The sequence below is a fragment of the Furipterus horrens genome, unplaced genomic scaffold, assembly GCF_987537825.1.
Source record: "Furipterus horrens unplaced genomic scaffold, mFurHor1.1.pri manual_scaffold_8, whole genome shotgun sequence".
NCBI lineage: Eukaryota > Metazoa > Chordata > Mammalia > Chiroptera > Furipteridae > Furipterus > Furipterus horrens.
This window is the reverse complement of record NW_028327178.1, coordinates 99216746-99238736: the sequence shown is the minus strand read 5'-3', so window position 1 is coordinate 99238736 and position 21991 is coordinate 99216746. Positions and strand designations below refer to the sequence as shown.

Genomic DNA, 21991 nt, shown 5'->3' with positions numbered 1-21991 from the left:
CCAATAATTAGCTCAGCCCTGGTACGTAATAGGCGTCTGGTGAGTATGTGTCAGTGGTTCGGGGAGGCAGGTCTTATCCGCAATGAGCAGTGGGGAATGACACTGGGGATGGGAGGAAAACAGACCCTGCATTTTGATGGGTGTGTGCTGGGGGCAGGAAGGGGGTCGGGCAGTGGGTGCCCCTGATGTCACCAGAGCCCGTCCGTCCAACTGTAAGCTGCCACATGCGGGAGTAAAGCTTGTCTCCTGCTTTCAAGGAGGACATCAGAAGTTCGGTGGCAGTTCTTAATAAGGCAAGACCTGGGGTGGCCTCCGTTTGGTTACCCCCGGGTGCCTGGTACGGGCCCTGGGAGCACACTGGGTTTGGGACCTGGCGACTGAGCAGCTGCAAACAGAGCCCCTGAGGTGGTGGGGACATCTGTACTCTGTCCGCCTCTGTCTAGCGTTCCACGCATCAGAGCCCCTGGAGCAGGTAAGGAAGGAGGGGGAGAAGGGGACCTTGAGGGCTTCTGGGCTTCTCCTGGCTTAGCCTCCAGGGCCGTAAGGTCTGGGGCGCCCCCCTCAGCCTTCCTCCTGAAGGGCCCCTTCTGGAGGAAAGAACTTACAAGCCAAGGGGCGATGTCCCTAAGCCAGCCTCTGTGCTCCGCCACAGTAGGGCCACCTCGTTCTCTGTGTGCATGGACAAGATCGAAACACCCACATCTCCACCCACTGCACAGTGAGTGCTGAGTGTGTATGTGACCACAAAGATGTATGACGCATGCAATGTGCCCGAGCATGGTGACCACATACGCACCACAAACCAGTGGGGTCCCATGTCACACACAACACAGCATTCAAGACAGCGCTCAGTCACGCATGTGCCACGTACATGGGTTGCACCAAACCACTGCAGACAAGTGTGTCCACAGCACAAGCATGAGTGGGCACATATCATAGCCCCTTTATGAGCCTGGGTACACAACACACACACATGCACATGTGGAAAAGAGGGGAGGCCCAGGTGTGTATAAATACACCATCTGCAGCTGTTTCAATGTAACTCACAGCAATGCGAACACAAGCATACATGGCAAGACCATGTGGAGTCACACAAAGCAAAAGATACTCATGAAGTTAAATTCTGCGCATAGTTCACAACTCATCAGTCCCTCAGTCAAAAATCTTTTTTTTTCACACCACACAACCTTCTGCCTGCTTTAAAATATGAAAAGAAAAGTGTAGGGGGATATAACAGCCTCAGAATTTCCATGAAATGCCAGAACATCCTCTTACCACTGACTGGAATAGATTAATTTTCCCCATTTCATATTCTAATTATAATTCCTTTTCCCATCGCCATCTTCAGTCCTCATTACAGCTGGAAGATTGTTCTGCAAAAGCCAGGCCTTCATCTTCTCTTCCCAAGAGTTTTGTCATGGAAATGAGTTTTGGAATCTGAAAGAACCCACATTTTTGCAAATATCGAATGTGTGGGGATAACCCTTTCATGACAGCCACCAGGGACTCAGTTCACAGAGGCTTCTAAAGGGGCTGTCCTTCCCCATGCTATGTGGTCCCCTTGGCCAGAGGGGCTCCTGGGCCCCTATTTCAACAGTGCCTCCCACCCCCAGATCCTTTTTTCTCTTTAAGGAAACTTAGCAGACAGGCAGCCAAGGTGAAAGGTGAGGAACTCTGATCTTAGTCAAATGATGCTGGCTCTACCTGAGCCACCTCGGGCAAGCTCCTTAACTGCTCGAAGCCTCAGTTTCCTCTTTGTTAGGACCCACAGAGTCACTTATTCATAACAGGCATAAATTAACTCTCTGTGGGATGAACAAAAGTGGTAGGTGGGTGGATGAATAGATGGAAGGAAGGGAGGGTGGGTAGGTAGGATGGATGGTGGATGGATGGATGGATGGGTGGATGGATGATGGATGGGTGGATGGATGATGGATGGGTGGGAGGGGCAGATGAGTGGTTTGGGGAATGAATAGAATAGATGGGCCAGTAAGGGACAAACAGATGACACCATGGCTGTATAGATGGAATCAGAAGATGAGATGGGTAGATGGAATGAAGGGATTGATGGGCAGATGGGTCGGGGGGATGTGTGGACTAGATGGCTGGGATGGGAGAGATTAATGCATGGGTGGATGAGATGGGATGGCTGGTTGAGTACGAGGAGACAGGTGGAGAGGAAGATGATGAAGGTGCTGGGTGAGATAAACAAATAGATGGTTAGGATGTGTATGTGGGTGCCTGGCTAGATGCCTGATGGGGGGAGGCCTGGGTGAATGAAATGGGTTGAACGGGTGGGTGGGATAAATAGGTAGGTGGATAAGTAGGACTCATACTTCCTCCTAACTCCGTTCATGCTTCCCCTGGACAATATCATGGTTTCTCAGGGTTACAACATCTCACTGACTCTCAAACGTTCATCTTTAGCCAGTTACCTCCAGATTCCAATATACAGTTTTCCCCTGGACATCTCCCCCATTTGGTCCACGAGTATCCTAAATTCACCCAACACCGAACTCATGACAAATGTATAGACATGCTCACTTGCCAGTGCTCCGCCATCATAAGAGAAGGTGTCACCTCCCACACAGTGCCTCAGTCAGTACCCACGGCACGACTCCTGTGTCCTCCTGCTCCAATCATCAGCAGAAGATTCCTGCTCAGCTTCCCCCCACCCAGTCCGTCTTCCACCCTGGCCATCACTAGTGTTACTTTGGCAATCACTCCACTGCTCAGATCAAAACCCTGCAGTGGCCCCACATCATGAACCCTGGCATCCAGGATGCTCCCTGATAACTGGCCCTGGGTTTCCACTCCGACAGCATCCCCAATGTTGCAGGGACCTCCAGCGCCCCTGCCTTTGCACACATTGCCCTGTCATCAGCCTGGAGCACCCTCCTCCTCCCCCCTGCCTCCCCAACCCACTGAAATCCAACTCTTTTTTTCCTTTCTGGCGATGCACTCCAATCTTAACAGTCTTGCTTTCTTGTATAAACCCATACTCTTGGGCCCAAACTCAAAGCCTCCATCTCAAATCAATTTTGGACTAAATTCAACTTCCATGTGTACTGTGATATGCTGGGCAAGACCATTAATTGAATCAGAGTATTGGTGCCGCTACTTCCTGGCTGTGTGTGACCTTGAACTGAACTTCTCTTTGCCTTACTTTCCTCACCTGTGACATGGTAATGATGGCAGTTATTAATTCCAGCCTCATAAGGTGTTTTATGCTATCAGATATTAGATATGAGCTAACATGTGTAACATAATGCTTAATAATGGTAATAATTTTTGACAGGGGCCTAATAAATGTTATTTATTATTGCTACTATATGCTAAACTCTCGTCCCATCATCAGCCACATTCCCCCTCAGTCTAGAAGGGGACCATGTCTCCTCTGTCACAGAGCCCATCCAATATCCGCCCCCTTCCAACTCTCTGCCCTTCCCCACATTACATCACACCCATCCTGACCTCTTTTCCTTTAGTCTGGAGAGGTAAAGTATCTCCCTCCCGTTCAAGGTCAGCTCTTTCACCTTGACCCCACACCTCCCATGTCTTCCCCTCTTCATTCCCACTTTCAGTCCTGGGTCTGAGACCTGAAGCAATATGAAATCAAATGGTGCTCTTGTTGTACCAGGTACATGCACTTAGTGACACGCTCCCAAACATTGAGGATTGACAATAAATAAACCTTGTCATAAGGCAGTGAAAAGCGGTAAAAAGCAAAGGGAGTATGAGGGGACAGAGGGGACAGCAGTCATTGTTCATTGACTGTGTCTACTGAGTGCTTAGTATATGCCCACTCTGTACCGACGCCAGGCATACTGTAATGATTCCGACCCAGCCCCTGCTGTCAAGGAGCCTCCGGTCCTTTGGAGAAGCTCAGGAGGATAAAACATTCCTATTCTCCAAGTCTGAGAAAGGAAGGCTAGCCATTCTCTGCCCATAGTCCCGATACAGGAACAAGGAACCACAACACTTGTGTGAAGCCCGTCCCAGCTGGTCAGTGATAGCTTTGCGTCCACCCAGCCTCTGAAAGTCAAGTGATCAGTAACAGTCTTACTCCAATAGCTACATGTCCACAGCTGGGGTCAGTCAGTCTCAGAACCTCCTGCTTCTGAAAGTCCTCCCATCCCAGGACTCTACGCTTCCCCAAACCCTACAAAGATCAGCTCTTGTTTGATTTGGAGAGACTAACTTTGCAAAGTACAGCAATGAACTCAGCATCTTGTTTCAGATATCGAGTGATCCCTCTTCTTTGACAAATGTGACCATAGCAGGATGAGGTTATCACAGGAAAGTGGAAGCAGGGAGGAGGGTCTTTCAGGAGAGGCATCTGACAAAGGTCGCTTGGAACCATGATGATGCTTGGAGGACACCCAGGAGTTGGCCAGGTGAAGCACAGGGAACATGGCGTCCAAGGCTGCTGTGAGCACCTACTGTTTGCCAGACCTCATCCCAGAGCTGTGACTGGGGTCTCATTGGAGCCCTCCCAGAAATCCCAAGGTGGCATGACCAGCCCCATTTTGGAGATGAGCAAGGTAAGGCTCAGGGTGGTTTGGAAGATTGCCCAAAGCCACCCAGTCCATTATAAACCTGACCTTGACCCCAAATATAAAAGTAACAGTTGTTCTGTAGAAGTTGCTGCCCCTCCCCTCTGCACAGAGACACAGATCAAAGACCAAGGATGCACAGCCCTCAGCCCAGCCAGTCACACACACAGAGACATGAGCCTCATGCAGATCTAAAGAGGAAACAATCAAAGCCGCATACACTGCTCACTCCAGCCCCCACATCGGCCCGTGAGAACACTCATTCTGCACAGATAAAACACAGTGCAAAAGATAAGAGGCAGCGAAGGTGGCAGCTGCACACTGGGCCCTGCTGAGAGTGCGGCTTTAGGTGGAAGTCTCAGAGAGATGCACATCAGGACCAGATGTGGGGGCAGGGTGACAGAGAGGCACTGCACAGTGGAATGGGATGGGGGTAGAGCCCCAGGCTCAAAGTCTGGCCTGGCCCTGTATGTTTAACCCCAGGCTCACTGCCACCTGGAGAAGGATGATAGCACAGTTGTTACAAACAGGGGCATTGGGGTCAGGCTGCCCGAGTTCAAGTCCCTGGCTTTCTTTTCAAGCTGTGAGACTTCTTAGCTAAGCTACTGTGCCTCCGTTTTCTCATCTGGAAAATGGGTACGACTACCATTTGGGTTAAATAAAATAATATACAGAAAGTGCTCAGAACATTCTCTGGTACAAAGAAGGCACTTAATCATCATTAGCTATTATTTATGTTATTAATTAATCCTCACAACAATCCTATGAGGATGCTATCATTGTCTCTCTTCAGTAGATGAAGGAATTGAGTGGGACTTCATGCAAACTTTTAAGTTCCTAAGTGTGGGGAAGACCCCTGATGCCTCTAGCCACCATATATAATTTGAAATAAAATTCATAAATTAAAATCTTCATACGAGAGTCGAGCTAGGGCTGATTTTTCCCATGATGATGACTTCCATGCTTTCTTGTGAAATATCAAATATCAATTTCTCTCCCCTCAAAAGCCTTTCTCTGTATTAGTCGTCCTGCTTGGCCAGACATAACACACATTCTTATTCTACCTGCTGCAAAATACAATCCAGTGTGATGACTGAGGACCAGAGAGGTTAGGGTATCTGCCCAAGGCCACACAGCCAGGATGTGCCCAAACTGAGCTTGCAGTCCAAGCTACTAACCCCTCAAACACCCATACTGGCATCTCACTCCCACCCTTTGTAAGCAGGTGACCTCACAGGTCTGGGCCTGGGGTCTTGTCTATCAGTGAGAGGGACAACACCTTGGGCATGGCTGGCCAGAGGGGCTGGGAGCGTGCCTCATGAATAAGCCCAGTGCTGTGGCCACCGCACAACCCTCTTCCCCACTGCTGAGAAGAGCTGGTGAGGATGGTGCCACTTGTTTTAGTCCAGGGAAAGCGCTGAGAGGTAGTGTCAAGCCAGTGATCACTGCAGCTCCAGTGGCACCTGGCGCCTTTGGGACGTGGGACTCACTACCCCAGATTATAGATGAGGAAGCAGAGCCCTCTCCCCTGCCTCAGAACATGCTCCTTCCAGACCTGCGCTGTCAGTGTGGCGGCCACCAGGCATGTGTGGCTACTGAGTGGGCACTGAGAACATGGCTGGTTCAAACTGACATGTGTAGTAAGTGTAAAATATGCATCGGTCTCAAAGACTTATTACCACAAAAACAAACAAGCAAAAAGAATCTAAAATGCCTCATTAATATATTTCCATAGATTATATCCTGAAGTGATGTGATTTTGGATATATGGGGTTAAGTAAAGTATATTATTAAAATGAATTTTATCTGTTTCTTTTTCCTTTTTAAAATGTGGCTACTACAGAATTTAAAATTATATATGTCATTTGCATTATATTGCTACTAGACTGTGCTTATCGAGATGCTGTCCCAATCACCCTCTGCTCCAGACCTAGAACCCTGGAGAGAGAAGAGTCCGCATCAGCAATAGCTCAGTCCAATTCACCTGAGAGACCCCAGGAAACTGAGGCCCACAGAGGGAGAGGGACTTGTGTAAGGCAAGAGGCATTCACTCATGCAACAAATGTTCACTGAGCTCCAGGTGCTGGGATACAGCAGAGGACAAGAGAGAAAGCCGCAACCCAGCCCATGGGTGACAGGGTCATGGTGCAGGCTTCCTCGCCTGGCCAAGTCCCCCTGGGACCAGAGCAGCGGGACTTGGCACCACCGCTCACCTCCCCAGTCAGCCTGGATGACAGAGCTCACAGACTGCAGGCAGGGGCTCCAGCCCCAACCCAGAGCAGATACACTTCAAAGACCACTGGTGGGTCCTGGCACAGGGCACTATCCAGCTGTAGCTGCCAAAAGGACCTGACGGGCAGGTTGGCCCAGTGGGCACAGCTTGGACTCGTGGCGCGCCTGTGTCTCTACCACTGGTGGTAGCTTACACACGGTCCACATTACCGCAGATTTATGGCAAAAATTATCCTCTCTCTCAGTTCCATTTAAAGCCATTTGGAGCTCGCTCCCATCCCCGATTATAAATCTAATTGCACATTCCAAACAGACAAGCGCTCATTAAGCTTTAATTATGCACATGTTGTTTTCAACAAACATTTTCATTTGGCTGCTTGGAGGAGGAATGGTTGCAAGGGGGCTGCAGACGCTGCCTGCGGCTGGAGAGAGCCGGGGCCCAGGAAGTGGGTCAGGGTGTGGTTGGATGAGGCCACCCAAGGGCAGGGCCAGGACCCCATCAGATTTGGCTCATGACTCTAATGACCTTTCACCACCTGGCTTCTGCTGCAGGAGATGCCAATGTGGGTGCTCTCAGCCTGTGCCACCTACACCCCCTGTGTGCCCTCAGTGTGCCCAGAGTCCCATCTAACTGGCACCAGTGGGCCTCTCTGGGGTGGGAAGGAGAGAGGATAGGGACCCACACCCCCAGCTCTGAACAGTGTACCCACTCCCCCTGGGAGTTGGCTTCTTCAAAGCCATAGGGCTTTCCTCTGCTCCCACCTGCCTCTACCCCCCACTGCAGCTGAAGCCATCTTTCTTCAGAACAATCTTCCATTCCCTCATTCATTCATTCATTCATTCATTCCACAACTATTTACTGAGCGTAGACTTGATCATGCAGTGAGGGGACAATGGGGATCATGACAGTTTGAGGGCTCCTGTCTGGTTCTGCCCTGTCAGGTCCCTCTCCTTCAAGCCCCAATGTCCCCACTTGGGGAAAAGTCCAAATTCTTTACTGTGGCATTCAAAGCACTTGTGAACCTGCCTCCTGCCAACTTGCCCATCCAGGCTGGCCTGCCATGCCACTCACACCCATCCCCTGCTCTGCCTTTCCGAGATGTCTCGGGCACCCTGCATGGGTCACATGCCCTCTGCATGGGCCACATGCCCTCTGCATGGGCCCCACGCCCTACATGGGCCCCACGGCCCCACGCGCCTAGGCCTCTACAGCTCTGTACTCTCTCCCTGAGCTGCCCTTATCTTTCCTTTCCTTGCAGGTAACTCCCATTTGTTCTGATGCTGTCCCCTCCAGGAAGCCACCACTGACACCCACTCCCAGACCAGAGGGGCTACCCCTCTGCTCGGGAGCATCTACAAATCTGGACCATAATGCTGTAACCAGCTGCCCCATGTCCACTTCTAAGACCAGCCTGTCCTACTAGGTCCCCAAAGCATCTTCCTCCAGAAGCTGAAGAGAGGCAGTCGCTTGCTGTGTGGACTTGAACAGACCTTTCTGTCTCTGGGCCTCAGTTTCCTCATCTGTACATGGATGGGTTGAATGGGCAAGGCTCTCTGGGCCCCTCAGCAGTTCAGTTTAAAGTCTTGTGGTTTTTCCAGGAGCTAGACCTTCCTCTTCCCATTTGAACAGAGAGGTCCTGAAGCCACAACCTGCCCTCACACGTCCAGCCAGGACCCCCAGAGCAGAGGCATGTCTATCACACATAAATGGCACATACCCAGAGATGGGGGCACAGGGATTGTGCAAAGCCCTAAGGCTGCTCCTCAATGAGCTTCTGGAAATACAAGTGAAAGGAACATGTGTTTTTAAATGGACATCAGACCCATTCAGCATCTGATAACCGCCTGTGGTTTTAGGGCAGGATCTGGGGAAACAGGCCCCGAGAGTGAGGCAGAAGTTTTCTGGGAGCCCTATAGGACAGTGAGGAAGCAGGATGGGGCAGACGGACAAGGTGAACGGTGATGAGGTCCCACCCAAAGCTTCTGCCCGTCCCGCGTCTGGAGCCAGGATGGCTCTGCAGAGAGAAACCAGACTGAGGCACGGAGCCCAGCCATGGCCTTCCCAAGCGGACACTCATCGGATCCAGGCTGCCCCGGGGGAGGGTGACTGATAACCCTGGGCAAGGCTCCCTCCTTCCACCAAAGGCAATATCCAGGGATAGACTCCGCTGTGAGCCGGACGCAGCCAACATTCTCAACAGCTGGCAAAATGAGTGTCTCAATCAGGAAGAGATCTGGGTGACTTATGACAGCACTCTCTAGAGCTGTGATCAGTTATTCTAATGGGGACAACATTTACATAGTGCTTACCATAAGCCAGGCACTCTTTTAATTGATTTACACATTTTAACTCTTGTAATCCTCATAACCCTACGTGGTAACTTACACTCCTAAGGCTCCCATTTTACGGGTCAAAAAACGGGACAGGCAATGTTAAGTGGCTTGCCCAAGGTCACACAGCTAGTATGTGGTGGAGTCAGGATCCAAACCCAGGAACTCGAACTCCAGCGCCCAGGCTCTAATGATGAGGCTATGGCATTCCTGTGGTCTTGCCCTACCACTGCACAGAGTCACAGAGACTGAGCTGTGGTCAGTGGCCAGCAGTCCAGAGCCTCAGGTCACCTGGCGCTTCTCATATGTGTGCCTGATAATTATCTATCATCAAGCAGTTGGAAACAAGTCCCACAACAGATCCTTGCCAAAGACAATTAACTAACAGCCACATGAGCGTACGTTGGGCAGGACTGTGGCAATGGCAGGGGGTGGGGGGTTGGTGGGGGAGAGAGTGTGGCTGGGACAATGAGCAGCAGATGATGTGGAAGATATTTTCTCCCCAGCGCTACAAAACAAGCCTCAATCATACCACAAAGGGCTTGTATTGTTGGAAGGGAAATATGTGAACGACAGCGTTCGATGTGGGGTGGTTAAAAAAAGAAGAAAAGATTAAAAAATTAAAAAAAAAACAAAAACCTTTTGAATGTGGAATTTGACCTAGAAAGGTTTTGTAGGTCATCTGAACTTGGCACTTTTGCATCTAACCCCAAAACCTAACACAGACAAAGTACCACGTTCACTTCCTTCCGTCAGTACCCGGTAACACAGGAAATGATATTTGTAAACACTGCGGCTATGTTCTTAAGCACTGTATTAAAATCAGCCTTGGACTTGGGAGCCGGGAGAATACAGGGGCAGCCCAGTTCTGGAAACCCACAGACCTGGGGTCACATCCAGGCTCCACACTAATAGCTGCTGTGCGGCTGTGGTAGGGGGTCCCACTCTCCAATACCCTGACTCCTCTCCTATAAGAAGGGAGTGGAACTGGTGGGGTTGCGTGTACCGCCTGGCAGTGTGCAGGCACACCAAAGTGTCCTAGAAAGGCCAGGTCCCCCTTTTACCCGGGTGCCCTGTTCTTGACTGTCAAATCCCTCTGCCCGAGGTCTGGGCACTCCCTGGGGACCCTGCAGCATAGCAGCCAGGAGAGCAGTGGGGTAGGGTGGAGGCTCTGTTCCAACAGACGTTTTCTGCCCGGAAAAGAGACAGAAATCAGGCCACGCTCTAAGGCACAGCAGATGCCAATGAGGTCTTCTAATTCATCTTGACTATAGAGCCACCAATTGCAAGATAAATCATAGGGACTAAGGTTGATAGGGCCTCAGAGACCTTCTCATGATCTCACTGGGGAAACTGAGGCCAGGGCTGGTAGACGGCCCACAGTTACTGGCAATAGCATGCCAAGGGTTCCAACCACCACATCACCAGGTCCCCTAAGCCTGTGCCTCCAGAAGAAGCCAAATTTAGCCCAAGGACATGGGGAGCATCCTGCCTTTGCTAAGCCCTGACCTGACCCCCTATGATGTACTGGCTACTTGCCGGTCTCTGAAGGGACCAGGGACACAGAACAGACCCCTAGGGGAGCTTGGGGTCCACAGGGAGTATAGGCATCAGCACTGATGACATGTGTGAGTGACAAGGCACTAGGTGGAGATAGGCCAGGGGAGAGCAGCTGTTGCACACCTGTCAGGTAGAGGGACCAGAGTGAGCAAAGGCTAGGCAGCTGGCAGGGTGAAAAAACCGGGGTATTTGGGGGAGGAGAGTTGTTGACAAGTCATTGAAATGGGGCTAGAGTACAGAGTGAATGGGGGTTGGGGCCGGAATCAACATTCATTGAAAAAGAAAAGGGTCGGAGTTTGAAGCAGTATTTCTGAAAGAGGAGTCATGGTGGGGTGCTTCGTTTGGCCAGGGAGTAAAACATTCTGTGAAGCTACAATTAAGTAATTAAAGCCATGTGGCAGTGACTTTGAGGGAGAACTGTAAGTCAATGAAACAGCAGAAAAAGTGCAGAATTAGACCCCACTATGGATGGAAACATACTACGGTTAAGGAGGGCACTTACCATATGCCCAGGACCGTGGGACATGCTTTACATCTGATATTTCACTCAGTCTTGGAAACAAGCCTGTGAGGGAGACATGATGATCCCATTTCATAGAGAGGAAAAGTTCAATTCAAGCAACAGGCCCACGGATCACACAGCTAGGAAGTGGCAAAGCCACGATCTTAACTGTGCAAGCTCACACTCACACAACTACTCTAGCCTGTCTCTCCTTTTGGAAACAAAGAGACAAAGACCAATGATTTAATAAGCAGAAAGGGGAGAGCCGGGTTAGCCTGTTCCCATTTAGGAACACAGAACTGGATACCCGTGAGAAGCCAGCCACCAAAATGTACTCAAATCAGATTAAAGAGTTAAGATGAAAAAGTCATGTTTTAGGGAAATATCAGAAAACAGAACAGAATGTTTATCAGATGTGCGGCGGCGGCAGGATAACTTCCTCAGCCCTCGAAGCAATCACGGAGGAAGATTGACAGATTCAAATATATCCGCGTTAATATCTTCCGTAGAAGGAAGCATAATAAAACCAAAATGAAAAGGACATCAGACTAAGAAAATAGCACCGACTACGAGACAGTTAATATATACAGTGTAGAAATGGCTCAGTCAAATTAAAGAGACAGCAAGATGCCGAAAGACAAAGACGGGGCACGGAAGCAGGAAAGTCACACAGGAGGCCATCTACCCAGAAACAAACACACATGGAAAAAATGTACACTTGATTCGATGACAAAGGGAGACATGTACATAAAACACACATATTATATTGAAAGTGGGATATTTCCCACCACTGCTGTCAATGAAGACAGTTTCTAGTTTACCGAAAAGCAATACGGTGGCCACCCCCATCTTACCCTCCCATCCCCCACCTTGGGCAGAGAGCCAGAGAGAAGCAGGGTAGACGAGGACCCAAGATCCCTGCCTACTGCCTTAGGAGTACCCCCTTCACCACACTGGCCATTAAGCAAGGCTCTCCACTCAGTCTTGCTTAAAACAGCTTGCTGTTCTGAGCGCTGGGGAGGGTACCAGTGATAGAAGGGACATAGTCTTTGTCCTCCTGAGGCTATGGTATAGTGAGGGGAACAGGATGACAATGTGGGTGATAAGTATACTGGGAAGCAGAGTCTGTGGGAGCCGACAGACTGCTCAGAGGAGGTGGGTGGCTTCCCCGCAGATCTACCTGCTGGCTGAACAGCATGAGCCAGGTGAGGGGAGAAGGCCCTGAGTGGAAGGGAGAGGGCGGTGGGAACAGCATTCGCCGAGGCAGAGAGCTGGGAAGGAGGACTCATTCCCTGAAGAGGAAGAGAGCGAGAGCTGAGACGCAAAGGCGAACAGCGGCTTATCCCGACAGAGCTCAGGGCTGCACTGGGGACCTGAGACTGAACCCTGGAACGTGAGCTGCATTTTAGAAGCTGGCCTCTGGCTTCAGAATGAAGAATGGGTTGAGGCCCTGACCGGTGTGGCTCAGTTAGTTGATCAGGGCATAAGCGTGGGTCATGGGTTCAGTCCCCGGTCAGGGCATGTTCAAGAGGCAAATGACCGATGCTTCTTTCTCATATCGATGTTTCTCTCTCTTTCTCCCTCCCTTTCCCTCTCTCTAAAAATAAATAAAATCTTAGAAAATAAAGACTGGCTTGGGGAAGGTAAAACTGGAGCCTATCTAGGAAGCCAGGCAGAAGCCGCTGTGATGATTCAGGGTGGGACCAGGGAGCAGGACTCTGAGCCTGGGTAGGGAAAAAATATTTGATAAAGTAATAAGAATTAAAACAGTGTGGCACTGATTCAAAAAGAGAAATCTATATTGGTGGTAGGAAGGGAAGCAGGGTTGGAGCCAGAATAAAACCACGATGGTCCCCAGTGTGTTTCCCAAAATGCAGAACAGAGAGTCTCAGAGGTGAACGAAAACTGCCAAGAGCAAGGGATCCCCCGGGAGTCAGAAAAGGGGTGACTCACGCAGCTCGTAAACCCTAATTTCCTCTCCTTGGTCACACACTTCCTTCTGATTTCTTTTTCTGATGATTCATAAAAATTTTTTTTTGCCTTTTAAATCAAACCAGAAATGCTTGTGCACCTGGGCTCATTCTGCCCAAGCTTTAACCTCTGCCCCTGAGCCAACAAAACCCAACTTAACCCCAGGTGCCTTAGAGGATGCTGGCTGCCGAGAAACCAAGAGGAAATAAGAGGTTTCTGGCTTAGCTCCTGTGTCCCACGAGGCCTTCGGTGACAGCACACACAGGTTCACGGCCCGTTAGCCAGAACCCACGGGGTTTCAGAATTCAGACTTTTTTTGGATCTCAGATAAGGGAGTTCAGAGCCAAATCAAGGACTGGGCACACACGGGCGAGGCCCTGGGGGAGAGACTATCTTTCTATAGGCCCATTTTGCAGATGAGGAGACTGAGGCTAAGAAAGGTAAAGGAAACTTGTGAAGGTCTCACAGTTACCAGGTGGCTGAGCTGGGATTCGAGCCCAGATATGACATCTTTCCACAAGCACGTGTGGATGCTTCAGGCTGCTGACACACAGGCAGAGCCTTTCACATTATAGGGAATGTGGGACCCACTGGGACCGGACCAACCCCCAGTGTAACAGGAAGCAGGCTTCTCCTCCTTGGGCACTTGTCTCCTTAAGACACGTCCCGCAGCTCACAGGCCCAGAGCTCCCCCCATCCTCCACAGACACGGTCCCAGCTCCCCACAGGCCTCAGAATCCACTGGGGGAGGCAGGCGACATGCAAGCCGGCCCACAAAATTGGCTACAATTCTGATCAACGCCATGAAGCAAGCCAAGAGAGTGCAGAGGCAGCTCATGGAGAGAAACACGCTTAACAAGGTCTGTCTTTAGAGGTGACAGTTCAACTGGGGGTGCTGTGAAGGAGAAGAAACCAGCCACGAGCTAAGTAGGGGTGGAGCACTGTGGGCAGAAGGATCAGCAAGTGCCAAGTCCCTGGGGTCAGTGAGCAAGTAGCTCTCATCTGGGAATCATGTGGCTAGAGCATAGAAAGCAGAGGGGCGGGACAAGGAGGAGATCAGAGTGGTCAGCAGGGGCCAGAACATTCGGGGTCTGAGGGCCATGGCAGGAGCTTGAATTTTATCCCAAACAGGAAGCCATTAGAGAGTTTTTACACAGGAGAAACATGCTCTGATTTATCATTTAAAAACTGACTCAGGCTGCTCTATGAAGGGTGGTTTCTGTGCAGCTCCATGCTGTGAGACTCAGTTTTCTCTTCTATGTAATGGGTTCATGAGAAACCTGTGAAAAGCATTGTCAAGGGGTTCCTGCCATGGCATTGGCTCTTAGAAGGCAAGAGGACGAAGACGGGGTTTTTGCACCAATCACAACCCAGGAGAAGCCTGTCCTAAACCATCTGTCAGTCACCCCCCTGCTCAAACCCCTTCAAAGGTCCTGCTGTCCTCAGGGTGAAGGCCCACATTTTCCCCTTGGTCCCCTGGTCCTGCTGAAGTCTCCAGCCCCACCCCTCCCCGCCTCCCATTGGACCGCTACTCACCTGTCAGCTGAACCACTCTTGGACGTGCCAAGGCCCTTGGCCTGGAGCACAGGTCTCCTGCAAACTGGCCTTGCTATCAGTCCTTCCTACAAACACTGCATGACCCTCAGCCCGGGGCTAGCCCTGTCCTGAACATTGAAGAGGCTCAAAATGTGGCTGACGGCATGTGTGAGCCCATGCACATGTGTGTACATACACATGAAACAAGCATCCAAAAAAACCTAGCCTAACCCTCTTCTGCTAGGCTGGCTCTTCTTCCCTCACCTAAAAGAAGATTTATGGAGCGTGCGCTTGGTGCTAGGCACTATTCCAGGCCCCCGGGGTACAGCAGTGAACAGAGATCCTGGAGCTTCCCTCTTGCATTAGAGACAGAAAACCAACAGTAAGCACAGTAAATAAGTTGCTTACATAGTACAGTAGAAGGTTCTAAGGGCTACAGAGAGCAGGCGAAGGGAACCGAAGTGCTGGGGTAGAAGGCAGGCAAGTTAAACAGGGTGGTCAAGGCAGGCCTCATTAAGAAAGTGACCGTTGAGCAGAGACTAGAAGGAGGTGAGGGAGTGGGCCAGGCAGGTACGTAGTAGAGGGGGGAGCCCACACGAAGGCCCTAAGGTGGGGGTGTGCTGGTAGAGATTAGAACAAGCAAGGGGCAAGGGGAGAAGAAGCCAGAGAGGCACCAGGGATGGAGTGTACCCCGCAGATGGCACTGAGATTACCCTCCCCAGAGAGAGGAAGCCAGCACTTTTTCCGAGGCCTTATCTGATGCTGTGGTCAGAGGAGCCAGCTAGGGCAGGGGTGGGGGCTGCATGGCTCTGCACATCCGAGGAACCTCAACGGGGCCTCGGAGCAGCTGACATCCGCTCGGCCTGCGGCTTCTTCCTGTGGCTTCTGCATCTCCGGTTGCCCCAAGGCTGCTATTTTTGCTCCTGTTTGGGGTTCTGTGCAGGGCTCCGCTGTGGACAGTACTGGGGGGCCACTGAACTTGGCCCCTCTGGGTTTGCTCTGCTTGGATCAAAGGGGAGGGGCCATTTAAATGTCCCCAGTGTCTTTGGAGACATTTCCTGTCCAGCAAGTGAGGACATTGCCACAAGTCTCAACACCAGGAATCGAGAGAGTGAAGTCTGCCAATCCACACCCACCTGATTCCTACCCCAGAGCTCAGGAGACTCCGTGCCCTCCCTGGGGACTGGCCTCCAGCATCTGGGAGAGCTGGAAGCCAGTCCCCATCTATGATACGCCCGGGCTTCGTTTGCGACTGTTCACTCTTGGAAACAGGTGCCAGACAGGACAGAGACGGGGGCTCCCAGGCAGCCCACGGGTCCTTCTGAGGCCATTGGAGCCGCGTCAGAGCTGCCTCTGGGGAACTCACCTCCCTGCCTCTGCTCCCAGTTGCATGAATTACTGGTTTGTGAATGCACGAGGCAGCTGGGAGAAGAAAGTATTCACAGGTGCCACTGACCGGGAAAGGAAGCTCATACCAAACATGACACTCCCCATCCTCTGGAGGTGCCACCCACTAGCCCTGATTTCCAGCATGGAGTGGAGTAGTCGGGGTTGGTGGAACAGCCTGAATTACTTTTCTGAGAGAATCAGGGACCAAAAGAAGGCAAGGAACTTGCCCAACATCACAAAGCGGTGACATAGTAGATCACACATGTAACTCCGGCTTCCCACTCCCATTCTTTTCACATTCAGTGGGTGCCTGTTGTATGCCAGACCGTGTGCCAGCAGACACCCTGGGCCCCTATCAAAGGCTCCCCAAGGCCCCCCTCACAAGGAGGGAGGCATCTTTATTTACTAAGCACCAACAATATGCTTTCTGTATCTTGTCCCATTTAATCCACCCAACACTCTGCTATTCTGTAGACAAGGAAACTGTGGCTCAGAGAGGTAAGGTGACGGCCAGAGTCACATAGCACTCAAGGAACAGAGCCAGGGTTCAAAGTCAAGTCTTAAGCCTGGGTTTGACTTCTGTTCACCCCGTTCAGGGGGCTGGGCGGGGGTGGTGAGACTCCAGCCACACCTTCCCTTCCAAGACCACCCCCCTTGCAAGGCCTTCCCCCCTGGCCAGCCCAGGGCTGTCAGCAAACACAGCTCTCCTGGCTGGCTGTTCTCCCGAGACCCATCAGCACAATGCTGGTGACCAGTATTCAGTAAGGTGGTCAGAAAGAGTTAAAAATAAAAAAGTTCTGTTTCAAGACAACCAGTAAGTCCCTCTTAATAATCTCTCTCCCAGTCAAAAGTCCATGAAAGTAACCAGAGAAAGTCACATTAGCCAGGGCTGGGAAGCAGACTCTGGCTTTAGAGTTGAGCTCCCTAAGACAAGAACCAGAACACAGGGTCTCTGACTACAAGCACAAGAGGAAGGCTCCCCAGAAAACTCACATACACACATGCACACACAATGTGAGCCATGAAATCCTCCTCCCAAGCAGAGCTGGGTGTTCTGGGTCATTAGTTCATTCATTCATTCACTCATCATTTATGACGGTCCTACCACTTATTAGACAAAGTGTTCGGCTCTGTGTGTGCATGCATGTACATACATGCATAGTCACACACACGATCACCACCACAGAGGGAAGTAGGTATCAATGTCCCCATTTTATGAATGAGGAGAGACTTTCAAGGCTCAAGAAGCTTGCCATTTATGTCAGTAATGGTATTCGTGACTATGAATGGCTGAGCTTTGAAACCTAACCCAGACCCTGGTACCCAGGGGGCATTCAATAGCTATTTCCTCAGGGGCTGGCTGGCTGGTTGGCCCTGAAGCCTTCCCCAGCAGACCTGGGGAGCTGCGGCTATTGCTAGAAGACCCAGTGTGGGGACCACACAGGGGACACAGAAGCTCCTATTTTTTGGTATCTCCCCCTTCACCTGGGATATTCCAAGCGAGGAAAAGCAGGCCTGAGTGGGCAGTTTTCTGGAACATGTGCACAAAGCTGATTTCCAACAAGGACTGTGATAAATCAGAGCATCAGAAGAGGCTGGGCCTCCCGCTGGGCTGGGTGCAGCCTGTCCTGGGCCACAAGCCCCACCCCCAACTCGGACAACTCCCATCACAAAGACAGTCTCTAGCTGGGGACAGCTGGAAAATGCCATTAATGTTAGGTTCCTTCATTCAAAATCTGTCACTTGTTATGTGTGGATGTGTTCATTCCTCAAATATGTGGCAGTGTCCTTATTCATTTTTCGCTGTCCTTTCTTCCACAGAAATGGCAACTCGCAATCTCAACTGGCTATTTTCCAGTGTCCTTGGTGGACAAAAGGGAAGTGTGACACTCACCAAACTTTGGGAAGAGTTTTTATTGATTCCACAAACTCCAAAATCCAGTGGAAGAGGCAGCTCGAACTTTATTCCTGGTGACGTCCCCAGCTCCTCCTCATCCCTTCTCTCTTGAAGGGCTCTTCCCAGTCCTCACCCCAGGTATTTGCTGGGCTCCTACCATGTCATGGGCTATCCCATCATTGCTTCTGAGTGGGCCAGGCTCCCCACCCACACTTGGCCAGGCCCACTGCAGGACATGCTGAAGGGATGAGTAAGTGAATGAATGAATAAATAAATGAATGAACAATCAAATGCTTCCTGAGCATCCTGGGCACCTATGATGCTCTGTCCATCAAGACACTGCTGTCCAGGGGCAACTGAAGGCCTCCTGGACCTTCCAAAGCATCTTCATTCTATAATGTGCCAAGCACCAGTCCAGGTCCCTGCCTGCCCCCACCCAGGCATCGTCCATCTTCACCTCACAGCGATGGCCTGATCACCTCCACCCCAGGAAGTGGTAAGCATCCCCTGATTACCTTCTGCTGAGACACACCTGCAATGCACCAGCGTCTTGCAAATGGAAGGAGCCTGAGTCTCATCCCACAGAAGCCCAGGCGGCGAGAGGACGCACCCACAACAGCCTCTGTGCAATTCTGCTGCATAATCAGCAGAGAAAGAGAAAAAAATGCCAGAAATAGCAAGCTTTATAAGCCTCCTGACAACTCCTGGTCCTCTATTGGCTGAAGGCCCGGCACCCCCATCCCCCATCCCATTCCTGTAAGGTGAAATGGAAAAACCTGTTATTTAACCTCTCTTATAAAATCCATCTTCTATCCCAGTTTGGGCCGGTGTGTTCAGAGCTCCTGGCAGCGAAAAGGCAGGCAGCCCTTACACATAGCCCAGCTTGGCATCACTGGTGGCTCCAAGCCTGCCCCACTCATCCACCGCCTTGCGAGTGGGTGTTGAACTGGAAAGGCTTCCCGAAGGCAATTTGGTAGCACCTGTCAATGTATGAAACTTGTGTGCCTTTTACTCGGCAGTTAGGCTTCTGAGCATCCTTCCTGCAGCAATACCTGTACTCGTGGGCATGCTGCGTGCCCACGGACATTTTTTATAGAGAAGAATTAGAGGCAAGCTAAGCATCTAAAACTGGGTCAGGTGGAATGGATTGAAATACATCCTTTCTATGGAATATGCTGGAATGAGGAAGGTCTGTAGCTGCTTGCCTGGAACCAATTGGGAGAAAGTGAAGGGCATGATCCCATTTGTATAAAAACAGTACGTGTGTGTGTGTTTGGATATGCACTGTAAGAGATTCCAAACTGTTAACAGCGGTTCCCCTGGGGCGTAGGACAAGGTGGTATCTTCAGTTGCTTGTTTTTTTTATTTCCTCTCATTTCATTTTTTAAAAATTTAGAAAATTTTTGTATTATATTTGTAATTTAAAATAAAAACAGAAGAGCCTCCCCTGGTTCCCTCCCACCCCTCTGAAGTCAGTCAGCCAAGGGCCAAGGTCACCTCCCCAAGGCTGGATTGGGTTTGGGACGGCGCTGGCACTACAGGTCCCCCTACAGTGTCCTTAGCTTTCACACAAGTGCAAGTAAAGTAGGGCTTCGTGGAGAAGGCAGATTTTGGAATAAGACAGAACTCGGTTTAAGCCTGCCAGATTCAATCTGCCTGCCAGGCTGGTCAATTTTCCTGCCCCTCAGTTTCTTCACCTGTAAAATATGCATGATCGTACCTACGAAGTGTCAGGTACTGTGCTGGGCACCATTGGACCAATTTTGATTTTCTGGGTATTTTAGAAACACCAGATGCTGCTGAGGAAGCGCTGCAGATCTGAGAGCATTCAGGACTGAGCAAGAGGAATTCTGGGGAATCATCTCGTTACTGAGCACCTGTAACAATAATAAATGAAGTGACAGAGAGAAGGGCCTGGCAAACAGCAAACACCAAGTGACAAAAGGCTGATCCCCAGCATGTCTGTGTGAGGGGGGAGCCAGGGGAAGGTTAGAAAAGGCTCCGGAAAGGAAGAAGTCTTGCTTCAGTGCCTCTGTACTTTTCTCACGCTGTTCCCTCTGCCTGGAACGCGCTGGCCTGGACCTTCACACCACCGACTCTTCTCATCTTTGCTTCCTGCTCGAAGATCTCCTCCCTCCCCAGAGAGGGCTCCTCTGATTTCACCTGCACCTTAATTATTTTCTTCATGGCACACTCTTCCGGCAGATGGTTTCTGGTTGTTTGTTTTGATGGTTTTTAGTTCTATGTCTATTTTTCATCTTCCTCACCAGGCTGTGACCTCCTTGATGGCCCGGATGACCTGTCTTGTTCACCTTCAGGTCCCAGCTCCTAGCATAGAGCCTGACACACAGTATATGCTCAATGAGTAGGAAGTACACATAATCTGTAAATCCAAGGCCAAGATTCAAGCACACGGAGCTTGCCTGAAGGAAAGGGAGATGTGGATTTTGCATTGTGATAGGATGGATGAAAATTTCAGACATACTAAAGATCTGGAAACACACACACGAAGCTGGAAGGGTGCTAGAAGAAACCATGCATGAATATTTACATAAGCTTAAGATGGGAAAAGATGTTCTATGTGTACGTTTGTATGGACAAGAACATTTATTTCTTCATTGAAACATTATTTATAAGAATTTGAAAATGACAGTAAGACCCATTGATGGGGACTGGTTAAAGAAATCACAGCTCTCTGTACAATGGAATATTATGAAGCCTTGAAAAATGATCAGCATTTACTGATATAGTAGAAAGCCCATATTGCTCGTTGCATGCTAAATTTGCTCATTGGAAACCAGAAATTCTGACAAGTAAAAGATATAACTGATAGTCACAGAGAGGGTGTGAAGGTAAAATTCCTTCAGTTATCACTTATTTATTCACTCAACAACTCATTCCCTCTGCCTACTCCCTACTCCATACAGGGCATGGCTCCTATATGCCAGGGTAACATGTGAACTGTCCTTGCTCTCAAGGACATCCCCGCTCACAAAGGCAGGTGAGAAATTGTGATGTAAGAGAGAAGTGCTCACAGCTATGAGCCCCAGGGCCATCAGCTGAGTGAGGGCTTCCTGGAAAAGGTGTCATTGATGCTGGGATTTGAAGGAGGGGCAGAGTTGGAGGATATAGCACAGGGAGGAAGCAGGTTCCAAGGCAGAGGTGGGACAATAAGGGACAAGGGCAGGAAGTCCCTGCATTCTCCATCACTCTCACTAAATGCTACCTTGTGCTCCTGGTGACAGAGGATTTTGGACATGATTCTGCCGCATGTGCTGGAAGGAGGCATTCTGGGGTTGTGACCATGCTGTCACAGGTGTGCAGTGATAGAGCAGCATCCCGACCATGAGTCACCCACCTCGAGAGTGCCAGCCCCATGGGGCCGGCAGGTCTGGGGCAGGTGTGCCTGCCTGGCAGGCTGGGTGACTGAGGCGACAGGGCCAGCCCCAATGTGTGGGCTTCTTCATTTTGCCCGATTTGAGCCAAGGTACCCAGAGCTGGGTGGAGGGGGCTCCCAGCTCCACAGACCCTCTGCTCAGCTCCTTCTGGGGAGAAGCAAGGGAGGCGCCACAGCACCCTGACGGAACTCAGCACTTTTTAGTTTTATTTTTATTTTTCGGACTTGGAGGCAGCTCGCTGGTTATGGTTCAAAACAAAGAGAGATGACTCAGCTTCCTGTGGAGGAGCCGCAGCCGTTTGGAACAGATATTTCTGTTTTAATGATTCTCTCTTCTCGGCCATAGAGACAGCTCATCCAGGCTGCCTGTTTTCTTGACGTTGAACTGTTCCCAGAGGGAGGGGCAGGGACAGCAGCCGGGCTCGGGGTGGCAGACGGCCTGAGCTGGAATCCTGGCCCTGGTCCGAACTCACTGAGAGGCCCTGGACAAAGCTGTGCCCTCTCTGAGCCTGCACTGACTTAAGACTTCCCTGAGGGGTCTCTGTGTGAAGTTGCTATCACCTTTGGAGAGGGTCTGGTCCAGTGCCTGGCACAAAGTAGGTGGACAAAAAACATCCTTC

At 50.6% G+C, this 21991-nt stretch overlaps 1 protein-coding gene across 1 annotated transcript in view; it reads right to left on the bottom strand.

Moving 5' to 3' along the window:
* TOX2 (TOX high mobility group box family member 2) overlaps nt 1–21991 on the bottom strand; it is a 114389-nt gene that overhangs the window by 73029 nt on the left and 19369 nt on the right.